The following is a 15,279-nucleotide window of genomic DNA, read 5'->3' as shown; positions in this document are numbered from 1 at the left end:
GCAGAGCTTTCCTCCAAGTGGGGGAGGGCCAACCAAACCTGGGGGCGGGTGCTTATGCTCCTGGTGAGGTCACCAGGAGCTAAATCTGAGAACAGCTTGTTTCAGCACACATTTTCTGAAAGGTGGAGAAAGAGAGGGGGAGAGGGAATGGATTTTTCTGGTATGTGAGGGGATTGTGGACAGGCCAGGGGCACATATTTGTGTTAGAAAAGCCTAAAAAAGTGATTTTTGCATATGTCTCCTTTAAGGAAAAGCACTTTCAAATGACAGTTCTGCAATATAATCCAGCCTACATTTGAGCACATAGTAACCCAATAGTAACCACTGTACAACAGATTTTTATACAATGTAGCTCAATCTGTGTATCATCCATTCATTTAATATTTGATTGATAATTAAATAACAAATGATGAAAAAATTGTTAATTTTCTTGCTTTCATTCCTGAAACAAAATCGAATAAACAGGAAATGATGCGTCTTTTTGACTTTTGCTATTAATGTTGGGATCAGAGAATGTAATATGAAAAAACGGGTGTAAGCAGTTAGTATAATTTCAAGCATCCTGAGAATCACATACCCATCGCTGAGGAGTTCACGCTTCCTGGAATGATATACAGAACACAAACACCGGCACCAAGTTAAGTCACGTTCCTGCACTTGTGCTCCTTTATTTGCATTCGTGCCACGCTTCGGTCCACCTTGTCCTTTTGTGCTGGAGCCAGGGAAGCATGCCACGTCCAAGCATGGAAGATTGTACTCATGCTGGTCAAATGTACTGGACTTTTAGCCCCTAACCTCTGGCTTAAACATACTCAGGCACAGTACAGATTGCCTAGTGTGAGTGCGCCCTAAATTGGTGCTGGCATTTGTGTGATGCTTTTCTGCGCACAACACCTGCACCAGGTTACGCAAATCAATATTGCAATCAAATTGACTGCTTACAGCTGTTTTCTCATATTATGTTCTTTGATCCAAACAAAAATTGCAAATGTCAAAAAGACACATCATTTCCTGTTGATTTGATTTCAGTTCAGAAATGAAAACTAGAAAATGAACAGTATTTTTATTATTTGACTTGGTTTTTAAAACAGAAAAGAGAACAATGAGCCATTTTTCATTTATTTGTTATTCAATTATCAATCAAATATTCAATGAACAAATGATACACGGATTTAGCTCTTCAAGTAATTTTTTTTTCTTTTCACCTTTATGTAAACCTTGGTATGAATTATTTAGAAAATAACATGGGAAGCTCTCACATTGTAGAGGTACAAAAAAATGAAATAAAAATAATAAAAGATAAATGAAAATATAATTGTATAATCCAGTCAATATTTATGGGTTTTACACTATTGGATAAGCAAAGTCTGGTTTTATAGGTTTGACATACTCAGTCATTTTGCTCCAGATTCTATAAAATCTTTTCTTTTGGACTTTGAGGGAAAACAAAAGCTGTTCAGTTACGTTTTTTTCATAATAATGTCTGTCCATTCATCAACGGTGGGTGGGTGAGGTTTCAACCATTTCCTCGTGATAGCTTTTTTGCTTGCAGCCAGAAGAATTTGTACAAACTTTTTATCTTTACTTCTCCTTCCATCAAAGTAAATATCACCCATGTGTTTCAGCTCTAACTGGGACATTAACTCCAAACATGTTATTTATATGTGGGTGGATTTCCTGCCACTAGGGAACGATGACGGGGAAGTTCCAGAAAACATGGGACTGCTTGGCATCATCCATCTATAGTCTTCAACAACTAGTATTACCTCCCCCATGTCTTTTGTTTGGAAAGGTGTAAAAAAAAAATCTTAACATTTTTGCAACAGAATTCTCACCAGAAGTACTAATTCAGCTCCTTTACCAAGTAAAAGTTAAAATGTAGAGGCTCTGAAATGTACTTAAGTACAAAAGTAGAAAAGTAGAAATAAGCGTTTACCGTCAATGATACAGAAAACCTTTTTTAAATATTTCTGAAAATGATTAAAAACTTAATTTTTAACAGCTGTGGTACTCTCCATACCAAAATATTTCTCATTTTTAATTTTTTAGACCGTTTGGCTTAGACACTCAGCGAATTCTGAGCCGACATTCAGAATGAGCTACTTTCACGCTTTGGTTCATCCTTTTAGGTTAAAACAAGTAATGAGCCTTTTCTGACAATGTTAGGAGTAGAAAGCAAGGTTGTTATAATTAACTAAAACTAACTAAATAACTAAAACTAAAATTCAAAAATCATTTTGTTAACTGAAACTAAATAAAAACTAAGCTTTACCAAAAAAAAAAAAAAAAAAACCTAACTAAAATAAAATACAAATGGAGACAAAGTAGCTTTCATTTTAGCCTTTCACACAACCATACTGACTGGCACCAACACCAAAGTCTGAGGAGTGTAAAATTGCCTGATCTGATTAGTTAAGACTTCACACAGAGGTAGTTTTATGTCTGGAGTTTTATTCAAACATCATCATAAAGTAAATAAAATGAAAAGTAAAGAAAAGCCTGTTTTAATATGTTTTTAAAAAATGTATGATATTCACTCAGCCCCGACATCTATCCGCAAAAAACTAGAACACTAAAACTGATAAAAACTAAACCAAAACAAAACATTTTTGCAAAATAAAAACTAAACTAAACTAACAAACCAGCAGTTAAAACTAATAAAAACTAAACTGAAATCGAACACAGAAAGTGAAACGAAATAAAAATAAAAACTAATGAAAAATCCCAAACTATTATGAACTTGGTGGAAAGTTCGGATATTTGTGTTCATGTAGGGAGTAAAAGTCAAGAGTTGAGAGAAAAATAAATACTCGAGTACAGACACCTGGAAAATCTACCCAAGTACAGTACATATAACGTACATACGAAGTATTTGTATGTCATTTCTTTCCACCTCTGTCAACCCGTCATGAATGTGAACGATCCTCCAATCACCTCTGAGCTTTTTTAAAAGTCCTGCCCTTCCCAAATGCTTTCTATGGAAGCTTTACCAGATGAATGTTAAAAATATCCATGCAATGGATATATGAAGCAGTCGATGTGGTGTCAGGTTACTACTTTTGCATAGTTTTTATTTTTACCACGTTTGTTCAGCTAAATACTATTATTCTAGATATTACACACTGTACCTTTAAAATATACTGGGAAGCTCTATTTATTAATATTTCCTTTCATACTACTTCAACACATTAAAATTTAAATACTGTCTTAGGACAATCCTGGTTACTTGTGAGAACCATTGTGGATGCTTTGTGAATATTGAAAATGCAGTTAAATATCCCAGGACCCTCCATGTACAGTATTCCCACTCAGGCTGAATACATCTACAATAAACATGAATGAATAAGCTTGATCCAAATAGCCACTTGATCACTTGTATTTCTTGTCTTTAGTATTCTGACACAAGTATATAAGCCCAGAAAGCTCTCCCACCCATGTCATCATCATCATCATCATCAGCGGCTTCTCTCCCAGATGGAACTTCATAAGATGAGTATTGATCCTTCTTAGAGTGGTGGTGGTGATAATGTGACAAACAGCAGCCATTTCCCACTGAAACATGACTTTGGCCCACTAGTGAAGCCTTTATCACCAGAGTATCAGAGGCTTCCTGGAAGTGCTCTTCCAGCTCTTGGGACCGGTCCGGCCGATGAGCCAGTGGATCAGATGACAGTGTGGCGACTGTCTTAATGTCTCCATGTCATGGCTTCAGGAAGTTAGCAGTGACAAGTCTTGGGTGTTAAGAGAGGAAAAATAGTGTAGTTTAGTGTTTTACAAGTTGATCTTGGCCTTAAGTGCAGCTGAAAGTTGAAGTGATGTGCAGTTAAGTTCTAACCTGACACACCAGATGGATGTGTTTCACACATCCCAGATGGGAAAGCTTCAATAGGAAACGTTTGAGAAAAGGCAGAGGCTTTGAAAAAAACTCGGAGTGTGATTAGATTAACGTTATGTCACATCTCTATGGGCGAATAAGAGCAACAAAACACATGATGTAGCAGCTATCAAGCTGCGGAATAATGCGAAACATGGCGACTATAGACATGTAAGTACTCGACTTTTGTCGTTTTTGAAAAGAAAACAACTCACTGCTGTTCTTTGTTCTTCTTTTAACGAAAAATTGTTGTCAAGTTCTGATAAAACTTACGCTTTAGCAGCACCCACACTAAGCTCTTCCGCCATAATTGTTGCCCCTCTTGCTGCTGCTTGTTTACGTCACGACTCTGCCGTGCCTGAAAGTACTGCCCCTCATCACCAGTTGGTCCTGTCACTTTCTAACCGGACCCAAACGGTTCAGACAGGGAACTTTGCAAGATGGATTCACCAGTGAAAAACAAGGAAATGGGTGTATCCATCTGCTTTGCAAGGTTAAACTCTACAGCAGGGCTGATACTCATATCTGGTATGCCCAGAGGAAAAATCTGCTCCTCAAAGCTTGCTCTTCTATTGCTTGTGAGACAAAGTTGTGATTCTCATCTCAGCCTCATTTTGGTTTCTATTGTATCTGAAATGTTTCTCAGCTATTTCTCCTAAAATTCACTAGGAGAAATAGGTGAGACAGAATAATTAGAGGGAGTCATTCTTGAGACTTATGAGAGATACCTTGCTAATCTCAGTTCAGTGTTTTTATTGGCTCTGTTGTTTCTCCATTGGAAAAGAAATGAGCATTACTTGAGCTACAATAAAGCAATAAGTGATTCTCACCTATTTCTCCTAAAATTCACTAGGAGAAATAGGTGAGACAGAATAATTAGAGGTTAGAGGGAGTCATACTTGAGACACCCCTGCCCCCACACACACCCATATATAGAAGAATAGATATATGAACACTCACACACAGCAATGTTGGTACCAGTAAGTCTTTATTAAAGTGCACTAACAACAGTAGTAAATTGACTTTGACAAACAGTTCAATCCCAACTGAGTATTTATGATAGCTGTAATAACATGTTAGCACTTCAACAACAGCTAAGGCTACTCCACCATTGTCATCCTTATAAAATCTGAACCATAAATGTGCCTCTTATCAGTAAAACTAAATTTTTCAAAACAGACATGGACAAACAGTGTCTCTAACAATGTTTCAAGAAGTATCAGCACAGCTTTACTACACATAACATTCAACAACTTCTTTAAGGCCCATCATGCAGCATTGTATATCAGGGCTTTTTTAAACATGGTCATCTCATCAATTGTCTATGTGTTTGTAGCTCTCATGTGACATTTGTTTATGACAGCTTTTTTGACCTTACTTTTCTCAACCGGTGTCCATCCATCCAGTGCACTACAGCGCATGATGTAAGCTGCAAGAATAAAAGAAAGAAAAACAGCACTAATTAAAACTTGGATAATCTAACAGCAGTTATCACAACAGTATTGACATTTTTTATTATCCTGATATTGAAAATTTTTATTGTAATATCTCTATGGTTCACACAAGAGAACGCAGTAAAACTGGGGGACACTGAAAACCGTGAAACAACCACAACATTAAATGTAGCTACATGATATATGGGGTCCCAATAGAAAGTATGGACCAATTTAGCTATATGTGGTGATGAATGTGAGGAGAAAGGGCAGAAGACAAAGGGAAAAACAAACTAGAAATAAAAACTAGAATTATAACAACTTCATTTTTGAAAATAATGCTGCATTTCTTTAGATTGAAAGAGTTGATGGTTAAATGCATGTTAATCAGCGCATAAGGTAGATGAAGCTTTACTGAAAAACAAAAACACTTGGTTGACACAGGTTGATGTTAAAACTGATTTTTTTAGATTTGCAACTATTAGTTTATTGATTATCAATTACAATTGATTAAGGGCATTTGAGGGAAATACATTTCTGATACAAGCTTCTTAAAGGCCCAGTATAGAACTCTAGCACAGTCTTGTGTCACAATCCCAAACACTTGTGTTGGACAACCTGGTAATGAGAAAGTCGCAGTCAACCATTCTCAGAGTTCCATATAGAAAGCCAAAGTCAACCCCTTCTAGTGGACCTTATGGGACCTTATTTCTGGAAAAAAATATGTATTTTGCTATCTTGCTTTAAATAAGATATTAATAGGAATGACATCATGATCTGGACCTTCAAAATTAAAAGAAGAATCGAGGATTTAGCCTTGCCCCCAGTGTCATGTAAAGCACGCAGGCCAAGAGGGACAAAAAACACAGAGCATATTGTGGTTGTGGCCACTGTACTGCAAGTGAACATTAACTCCTCTAACCTGAAAGTGTCAATTAAGACACCATGGCAACTGCTGATATAGGAAACACATGAACCAAACTTCCTCCTGCTTTTCTGAAATCAACATATTGCAGTGTTAATTTTGTCGACTAAAACTATGACTAAAAATGAACGTGGACAGCCTTTTTACATGAGAAAGACTAGACGAAGACTAACAAAAATAGATCTTTGATGCCAAAAACTGACTGATAGTAAGTTTAGTTTTCATTAAGATGACTAAAACTAGACTAAAATGTAATTAAGTTTTTTTTTCAGTCAATCAAAATCTGTGATATTTCTCCACTGTGGGTAAATCTGTCAAAAAACAATGCATCTGTATTTCTTCTGCCTCTCAGCTGTAGAAAGCAGGTTTGGCAGAGTGCAGAGAACACACTACCATGGTTTGGTTCCAGATTCAGGCAAGAAAATAAATTGCTTGGTTTAAAGGTCAAGACTAAAATCTTTATGGACTAAAACTAGACTAAAACTATAAAAGATTATAAATGTTTAAAAAGTGACTTAAACTAAACAGCATTTAATCTAAAGACTAAGACTGAGACTTAATTAAAAAAACTGTCAAAATGAACCCTGATTTATTGCCTTCCAAATGAGTTGTGCCAACAAAATTAACGTTGCCAACAAGAAAATAGTTTATTTTTAAATTATGTTGTTAATAAATTATGTCAATTTGACAATAAGGCTATAGTGTGGCACATTGTTAACAAATAATGGAGATTATATCACTCATGACACCATGTAAACCATCTTTTAAATGAAGAATCCAAAATTAAATGAGTTATCATTGCATAAAAGCAATTAATCTAGATTAGACAGTCTAAAAGTGGTATTGCCATCTGTGCTAAAGAGAACAGAAGATCAAGAATCTAATTAATTGTGACCCTAAAATTGAAAATCAAATCAAATCAAGGATTTGGAAAATCACAGAACCCCTAATATGTATGACAGTAAATAACAAAAGACAACTTAATTTCTAATCCCATGAACTGTGAATGACTTAAACATTTGTTAATGTATATCACTACAAAATGTTACCTTGCTGTTATTAAAAAAATAAGCGTGAAAATAGTTAAGAATTTAGTAGTTTTGTATCAACCCGGACAGTAAACTAATACTCTCCTCTTGCACAACATACTATACATCAGTAGCATGAGCTTAGCTGTTAGACGCACAAATGTATCTTGCCTGATGTGCTTTATCCAGTGACTCATGTTCCTTTTCAGCCAGATAGCCAAAGAACAAGCAAGAGCCAATGTAGCCAATATATGTGTACCTACGTCCCAGCACAAAACACACAGGCATGATGTTAACACTGGATTCAACAGCTCTAGTTAGCATGACGTCACCTGTGCAACTCTTGGGTGTGTTGTCTTTCTAATTACATATTTTCACAGTCTCCTACAGTTTTTCAACATCTGTGACTTTATGAGTTGTAATGTTGTATTTTAAATTGACCAGCATCATATGTGTAAATCATGACACAATTTGAACATGATCAAATGATTAGCTATCTCTTGCTGTTCACTGCCACATATATTTTTCCAAAATAAGGTCCCAAGGGATACACCTTTGGCTCTCTATATTGGGTTCCCACATGTTTTTACCAATTAATTTCCAACAATTTTCCATAACAATTCTTTATTTAACTACTAAATGATCAGTGTACTTACTTAGAATTCCATTGACTTTAGACTGATCCAGGACTGTCTTTCCATCTGGCACCTTTCCGTGTTTCCCAAATACTACAGCTTTTTGGCACTCCTCGGCATTAAAAAAAATCATCGAAAAGAAGATGGAATAAGTGATGCAAGAAGCATGCTACTATATCCTATTGGTCTCAATTCTAATCCTCTTAGACCTTAGCACAAACTCTCTCTTTACTAATGCCTTTAAATAGCATTAAATTTAGTAGCCTAATTGTGCATTTTCCTGACACTTCTGCACTCACGTGACTCTTTTAAGTAGTGTTCATTATTTGATTTATGCACTCCGTATTCTATCTTTTCACTTTGTTTTTCATTTTATTATTTTATGATTATGCATTTTAATTTTTTACACATTTTCTATGACACACCTGATGCTGTAATTCTTTGTTGTAAAGCACTTTGACTTGCAATAACTGTATCAGAGGTGCTATGCAAATAAAGTTCACTTTTATTAACGTATAAACCAATAAACTGTTGAGAATAGAGTAGGATAGAAAAGGGTCATGATCCGTGTCCAGGTGTGCTGGTGGGAGTTTTTTTTATGGGAGATAATTCATTTTATATCAATTGTTAGCTTTTTACAATGCTGTTGAATGAAAAGATTGTATTTAGCAAACTTTTGTTCTTGATATTCTTCTGTTTTTGTCACCTGGTCTGTCCTCTCTTTAAAATTGCCTTTAGTTAAGGTCAATTGGATTGTAGGATTACTCTTACTTCTCTGTCATTTCTTTACAAAAATCCTGTAAACCAGTGTTTGTGCCTGAAGCTGCAGATTCATTGATAATAATACCAGTTATAGATACTAGAGATTGTCAAACAGACATAAATTCAAAATAACAGTCACTTTAAAGACAGCCAACCCATGTAGTAAAACAATAGCTCAATTACCATCTTGGTCATCTCTAGGTGAGTCAGGGGCTGGTTCATAAATACGTATCTTCTTCGTTGGGTTTTCTTGCTCTTTTGGGCAGCTCCTTTTTAGTATTTGCTGCTGGGCCATCTATTCTGTTAAATACATACAAGTGCATCACATTTTAATTAGCCAACTTAAAAAGGTGCTTAAACTCCTTACTTAATTCATCCTGTCATTATGTCTTGTATTTGGGAACAGAGTACAACACATGTTGATATATTTGGATAAGTAGATCATGTTAATTTTACCATATCAGACCACTCAGGAACTGAAAAACATAATCTACAATCCACCAGACAAACAACAGTAACACAGAGGGATCTTCAAGGAACATCAGATAAAAATCCAGACTTTGACTGAGTATTTCAATATATATACTGTATATATGTGTACACACACACACACATATAAAAAAAACATAGTCTTACTAAATGAAAAAGAAAATGATTTTTTCCCCTCAAACTGTATGTTATTAACATAAATTGGGCATATAGGTGATTCTCCCATTGTTAAATGTTACTGCAGTAAGTTAACAGTTAGCTAACCTACACAAGTTCCAAACTACATGAGGTTCTGGCTAACAGCCTCGCAAGCTAGCTTTACTTTTTACCACATATGCCGACCAGTTTCTTCAGGAAGTATCAGGACAACACACTCAAACAAGATACTCTAAAATGTACTTACTTTTATCAAAATTTCGTTTGACAAAGATGTGGCTTACCTTCTTTTTCGTCCTGAGACGGTTTCGCGCTCCATTCTGTTACTCCACTACACTACGAACGTTAAATCAGCCCCGTTTTGGATTAACCAATCACGATGCAGTGTAAGTGTGTGATTGCGCTCTCTTCCAATGAATTGACGACGTTGCGGCTGGGTTCACAGTTCAAGATTTGGGCCAAATGCAACTTCTGTGAGTGCTAAGTGGAGAAAGCAACACTTTTTCTACTATTTCTTTGTTAATAGCCCTATCTTAAGTTATTTATGTTGCATTTTAAGAAAAAGTATCTGCCACTGGGATGTTTTAATCAGTTGAATGATTTTAGGTATGCATAGGTGAAAATCAAGTGGAGGGGGTGTTTTGGACCCCCCCAATCCTAGACAATCACTGAATTGCCCCCCCCCCCCACAAAAAAAAATCCTCATTTCATAGAAAACATGTAATTATGTAATACATGATATGCCTTGAATGCCCTTCTTTGGGTTGCATACACAAATTAATCTGGTTAAAGATTTTAAAGACCGTCACTGTCCCCCCTCCAGTGCTCGAAAATGGTTCAGTCCAACCTCCCTCTCCTCTCCCTGCAGTTGAATTGATCCAGAAGTTGTCGACACTCACGGACACAGAGGCGCAGATGACAGGAGGTAGGGAGTAACTGAAGCGACTTCAGGGCATCAACTCTTTAAAAAACGTATAAACATGTAATCTAACTTAATTATATACATGAAAAAGACGCTACTCATCCCTAATTTGAGTCAGGTTGCCCTCTGCCTCGCTAGCTAAAGTTAATGGTAGCTTGCTAAACAACGTCCCCTGTTTACTATGATAAACTTTGATCAGAGCTGAGTAAGGTACCAAATCATTAACTACTACGTGATAGTTTCATATCATAATGATGAGGGAAATATCTTTATCTGAAAACGACAAAATGCAAAAGATCCAGCTATAGAAGTTGACAAACACTGCATACAGTATCCAGTTTAAAAGACAAAAACCAGGCACTCAAAACGTAAAAAAATTGTAAATAAAATAAAAACATTAATTAAATGAGGAAGGAAATATTTAAAATTCTTTATTGTAATGGCCATATCATTTCAAACGTCTGGCTTTTTAAATCATTACAACTGATTCATACATGTAGCCCAGTTTTATTTATATACCTGGTAAATTTTAAACAGCTGTGTAGCTGGTTGATCGCCCACATGTCTTTAAGTCTTCCTTAATTAAATGTGTTGCTTTATTTTGATAGAATTGAAAATAAAATTGCGACCTTAACATACCTTTTTTCATAATTTCAAAGATAAGAAAGAAATAATTTGTGCAAGTAAAGTTTCTGTCAGGTTTAATTGCATTCTATTTTTTATGCAGAATTACATACAGGAAAAAAATATCTTATTAAACAGATTTTAGTCTTGTTCCAGCTAGTCAGCATTGCTTCTCTCATATTTGTGTAAATAACCTGTAAACTGTGCATGCATGCATGTTTGTGATCATTTGTGTTTTAAAAATAGATAGACATATGGTATTATGAATTTATGTTTAGTTTATGAAATGCTTATTTCCACTTTTGCTTTTTTACAGGCATATTTTAAATATGTTTGAAAATGGCACATAAGTAAGACTCACACTGGAGAAGAAAAGTGAAGAGCCAACAAAGTGCTTGCAAAAGATACAGAAGAAAGGTGAGGAAATTTGCATTTTATAATTTTTATATATTGTCACTTTACTAATACTTACTTATATTTCCACTCCACTACATTTTGGAGACACATTTTATTGATCAGTCCACTACAGTACAATATACTACTACATACTACATACTTTAAGACTGCTACTCAAGTACTATTCATATGGGTAACTTTAACTGTTACCAAATTCTTATTTTAACACCTTTACTATTACTTAAATTGGACTTTTGGTATTTTATTTAAAACTGGCCATCTGTTTTTTTTTTCTTCTCTCAGCTACATTTCATCAGCTCCATTGCTTTTGACAACATTCTTTAATGATTTTATACATATAAAAAATCAATTAAATTTGAAAGGACAGTCTGCTAAGATCACATTTATATGTAGGATTCACAAAATATTAAGAACATGTCTGAGTGTAACCTTGTACAGTTTAATAACAGCACAAATTACAGCATCCAAAATTTCTGTTTAAGTAAATCAGCATCTCTCTTTAACAGATCCAATGAAACATTCACAGTATAACCTCATAAAAGGGGGATTTATAACAGGATTTGACCTGGTATGACTTATAAATTGGCAAGTTAGTGTCAAATATGGCAACTTTTTACTGTTATACCCTGTTTTCATCGGGACACACAAAGAGAGGAGAACGGAGGTAACACAATGAATGTGCAAAAATGTAAAGCAACCATCTCAATTTACTCCAGCATGACTCATTGCCAAGCAATAAGAAATTGGTACAATATATTCCACCTCTTTTGTTTTTCTCTAGAATCATTAGACTTGAGGCCAGATGACTGCAAGTGACCAGTTCTGGAAGCGTATCTGAAGGCTGATGACTATACTGATCTGGAATACTGATTGATCACAAATTTGTGTGACCTACATAACGCCAACCATACATCCCAGTGCTGTGGACAAACAAGTGAGATGCATCACTCTGGACTTCATGTTGAATCGGAACCTGAACAGCCATTTCACATTGATACAGTTGTTGATCACCTATCAGAATTTGTTAGGGAACGTACTTTGGATGATATTTGATTATGTCCTATTGTTTGATGATGACCTGTCATTTGAGGACAGTTCAGAGCTAAAAACCAAGAAGAGGGAACAGAACCCAAAAGCTCTACAAACTCTGGAGATCATCCACGTAAAATGTAATGCTTTTTTCAGCATTATATAAACCAGATGCAAGGGTCATAGTGTAGCATTCTGTTTTTTGTTCTGATGAATAATTTCATTCACAAATGTGTTATTGGAGGCAATGATAGTGGTATTTTAAAATGACATCTGGGGAAATAATATACAGGACTTTATGTAAATACTTTGTTGAAATAGACACTTTATAGCCTTCAAGTTACTAATAAATTTAGTTTTTTATTTTACAACATGTGTTATGTCTTTTATATAGTCCGTGACAAAACTGAATTACGTGCAGTGCAGTACTTAAAAGGATTTATAGAACATATAATTAATATAAAAGCAGAATATCTTTGCAGCCTACAATCATACATTTTCAACAATTCATTGGGCACAATAATAAATAAAAAAATTGTGTGGATTACAATAAAATCAAAAAGATATCAGGTGAATAAAAACCACCAAAATACGTATCTAAATTTGAGAATTCAATGAGTGCTTGTGGAGAGCTCTTCATTAGCTCTGTGTGAGCTAAGTGTGAGATGCATGAACTGAAGCTGGGATGAGAGTAGGTTGAGTTCATAAAGAGAGCTCTTTTATTTCTCTACCTGAGATCACAAAGAGACAAAAGTTGAGAAACTTTGAGAATTAAATTAGAGGCTGATGAGATCTCTTCTAAAACTTCAATGGAGACTAAACTGAGATTCAGTGCATCTTATTGCTCAGGAGAAAAAAATGAGAGACAGGAGAAATACACCTTAGTCTCAGTTTGGTGTCACACAGATCTCATACTTGTCTAGGAGAAGTAAATGAAACATTTTTGAGATCTCTTTTTGGATTTTCTTTTCCTCTGGGTGGACCCATACCTGATATTTATTGTTCTGTTATTGACTCACAAGATAACTAATCATTTACTGTTGGACTTTCAAAAGAGACTTTAAAAACTTTGGAAGGACATGTTGTGCACTCCTGATCAAAATTTTAAGACCAGTTGAAAAATTGCAAGAAATGACATTTTGCATTGTTGGAGCTTAAGAAGTTTCTAAATAGAGCTTCAAAATGCAAAAAGAAGAAATGGAATTGAGACAAAAAAAAATTGAGTAAGCAATTTACTGAGAACAAGAATTAAACTGAAATAGGCTGTTTATTAGCTGATCAAAAGTTTAAGACCACAGCCTTTAAAAGCCAAAATCTGCACAAAAATGTGAGTTCAGTGTCATTTTCTGTCAGGTATTCACACTGTCATGACCTCCTGATAGCAAAGTCAAAAAAAAGCTTTCTGTCTTTGAACGTGGTCGGATTGTTGAGCTGCATAAGCAAGGCCTCTCACAACGCGCCATGGCTGCTGAGGTTGGAGCAGCCATGGCACGTTGTAAGCCTGCCATTTTGAATTTCTTAAAGATCCTGAGGGTTATGGAACAAAAAAAGTCTAGTGATAGACCCCAAAAAAATTACACTGGCACTGAGCCGGAGGATCCGATTGGCTGTCAAGACATAGGACAATCCTTGACCCAAATGAAGCCCGTTACTGGTGCCGACTGCAGCCCAATAACCATCAGATGGCATGTGCAACAGAAGGGCTTAAAAAACAAAAAATGTGGACTTTGCAAGGGAGCACCAAACATGGGACATTGAAAGGTGGAAGAAAGTTTTATCTCTGATGAGAAAAAAATGTAACCTTGACGGTCCTGATGGCTTCCAACGTTCCTGGCATGACAAGGAGATCCCACTGGAGATGTTTTCTACGCGGCACAGTGGAAGGGGCGCCATCATGATCTGGGGGGCTTTTTCCTTCAATGGAACAATGGAGCTTCAGGTTGTGCAGGGGAGTCGAACGGTGGCTGGATATGAGGCTATGAGGAGATGTTGCAGCGGGCATCCCTCAAGACTGAGGGCCCTCAGCTGTGTGGTAATGACTGAGGGCCCGCGTCTGTGTGGTAATGACTGAGGGCCCTCGTCTGTGTGGTAATGACTGAGGGCCCTCGTCTGTGTGGTAATGACTGAGGGCCCTCGTCTGTGTGGTAATGACTGAGGGCCCTCGTCTGTGTGGTAATGACTGAGGGCCCGCGTCTGTGTGGTAATGACTGAGGGCCCGCGTCTGTGTGGTAATGACTGAGGGCCCGCGTCTGTGTGGTAATGACTGAGGGCCCGCGTCTGTGTGGTAATGACTGAGGGCCCTCCTATGTGTGGTAATGACTGAGGGCCCGCGTCTGTGTGGTAATGACTGAGGGCCCTCGTCTGTGTGGTAATGACTGAGGGCCCGTGTCTGTGTGGTAATGACTGAGGGCCCGCGTCTGTGTGGTAATGACTGAGGGCCCGCGTCTGTGTGGTAATGACTGAGGGCCCGCGTCTGTGTGGTAATGACTGAGGGCCCGCGTCTGTGTGGTAATGACTGGGTTTTTCAACAGGACAACGCTGCAGTTCACAATGCCTGCCCGACAAAGGACTTCTTCAGTAGAATAACCCCACTCTTTTGGACCATCCTGCATGTTCCCCTGATCTAAATCCAACTGAGGATTGGGTGGATCCCCAGAGGGTGTATGGCAAGGACAGTTTACAAAAATGGACATCAGTTCCAGACAGTGGATGACCTTCATGAAGCCATCTTTACCACTTGGAGCAACGTTCCCACTAGCCTCCTGGAAACACTTGCATCAAGCATGCCCAAACCAATTTCTGAAGTGATCAACAAGAACCGTGGCGCAACTCATTACTGAGTCCTTTTATGAAACTTCTATTTCTGTTTTGAGGGGGTTTTCTTTTTTTTCTTTTTTTTTTTTTTTCTTTTTTTTGAGCTGTGGTCTTAAACTTTTGATCAGCTGGTGATCAGCCTATTTCAGGTTAATTGTTGTTTTCAATAAA

Source organism: Cheilinus undulatus, linkage group 1 (assembly GCF_018320785.1).
Source record: "Cheilinus undulatus linkage group 1, ASM1832078v1, whole genome shotgun sequence".
NCBI lineage: Eukaryota > Metazoa > Chordata > Actinopteri > Labriformes > Labridae > Cheilinus > Cheilinus undulatus.
Note: the sequence above shows the minus strand (reverse complement) of the source record.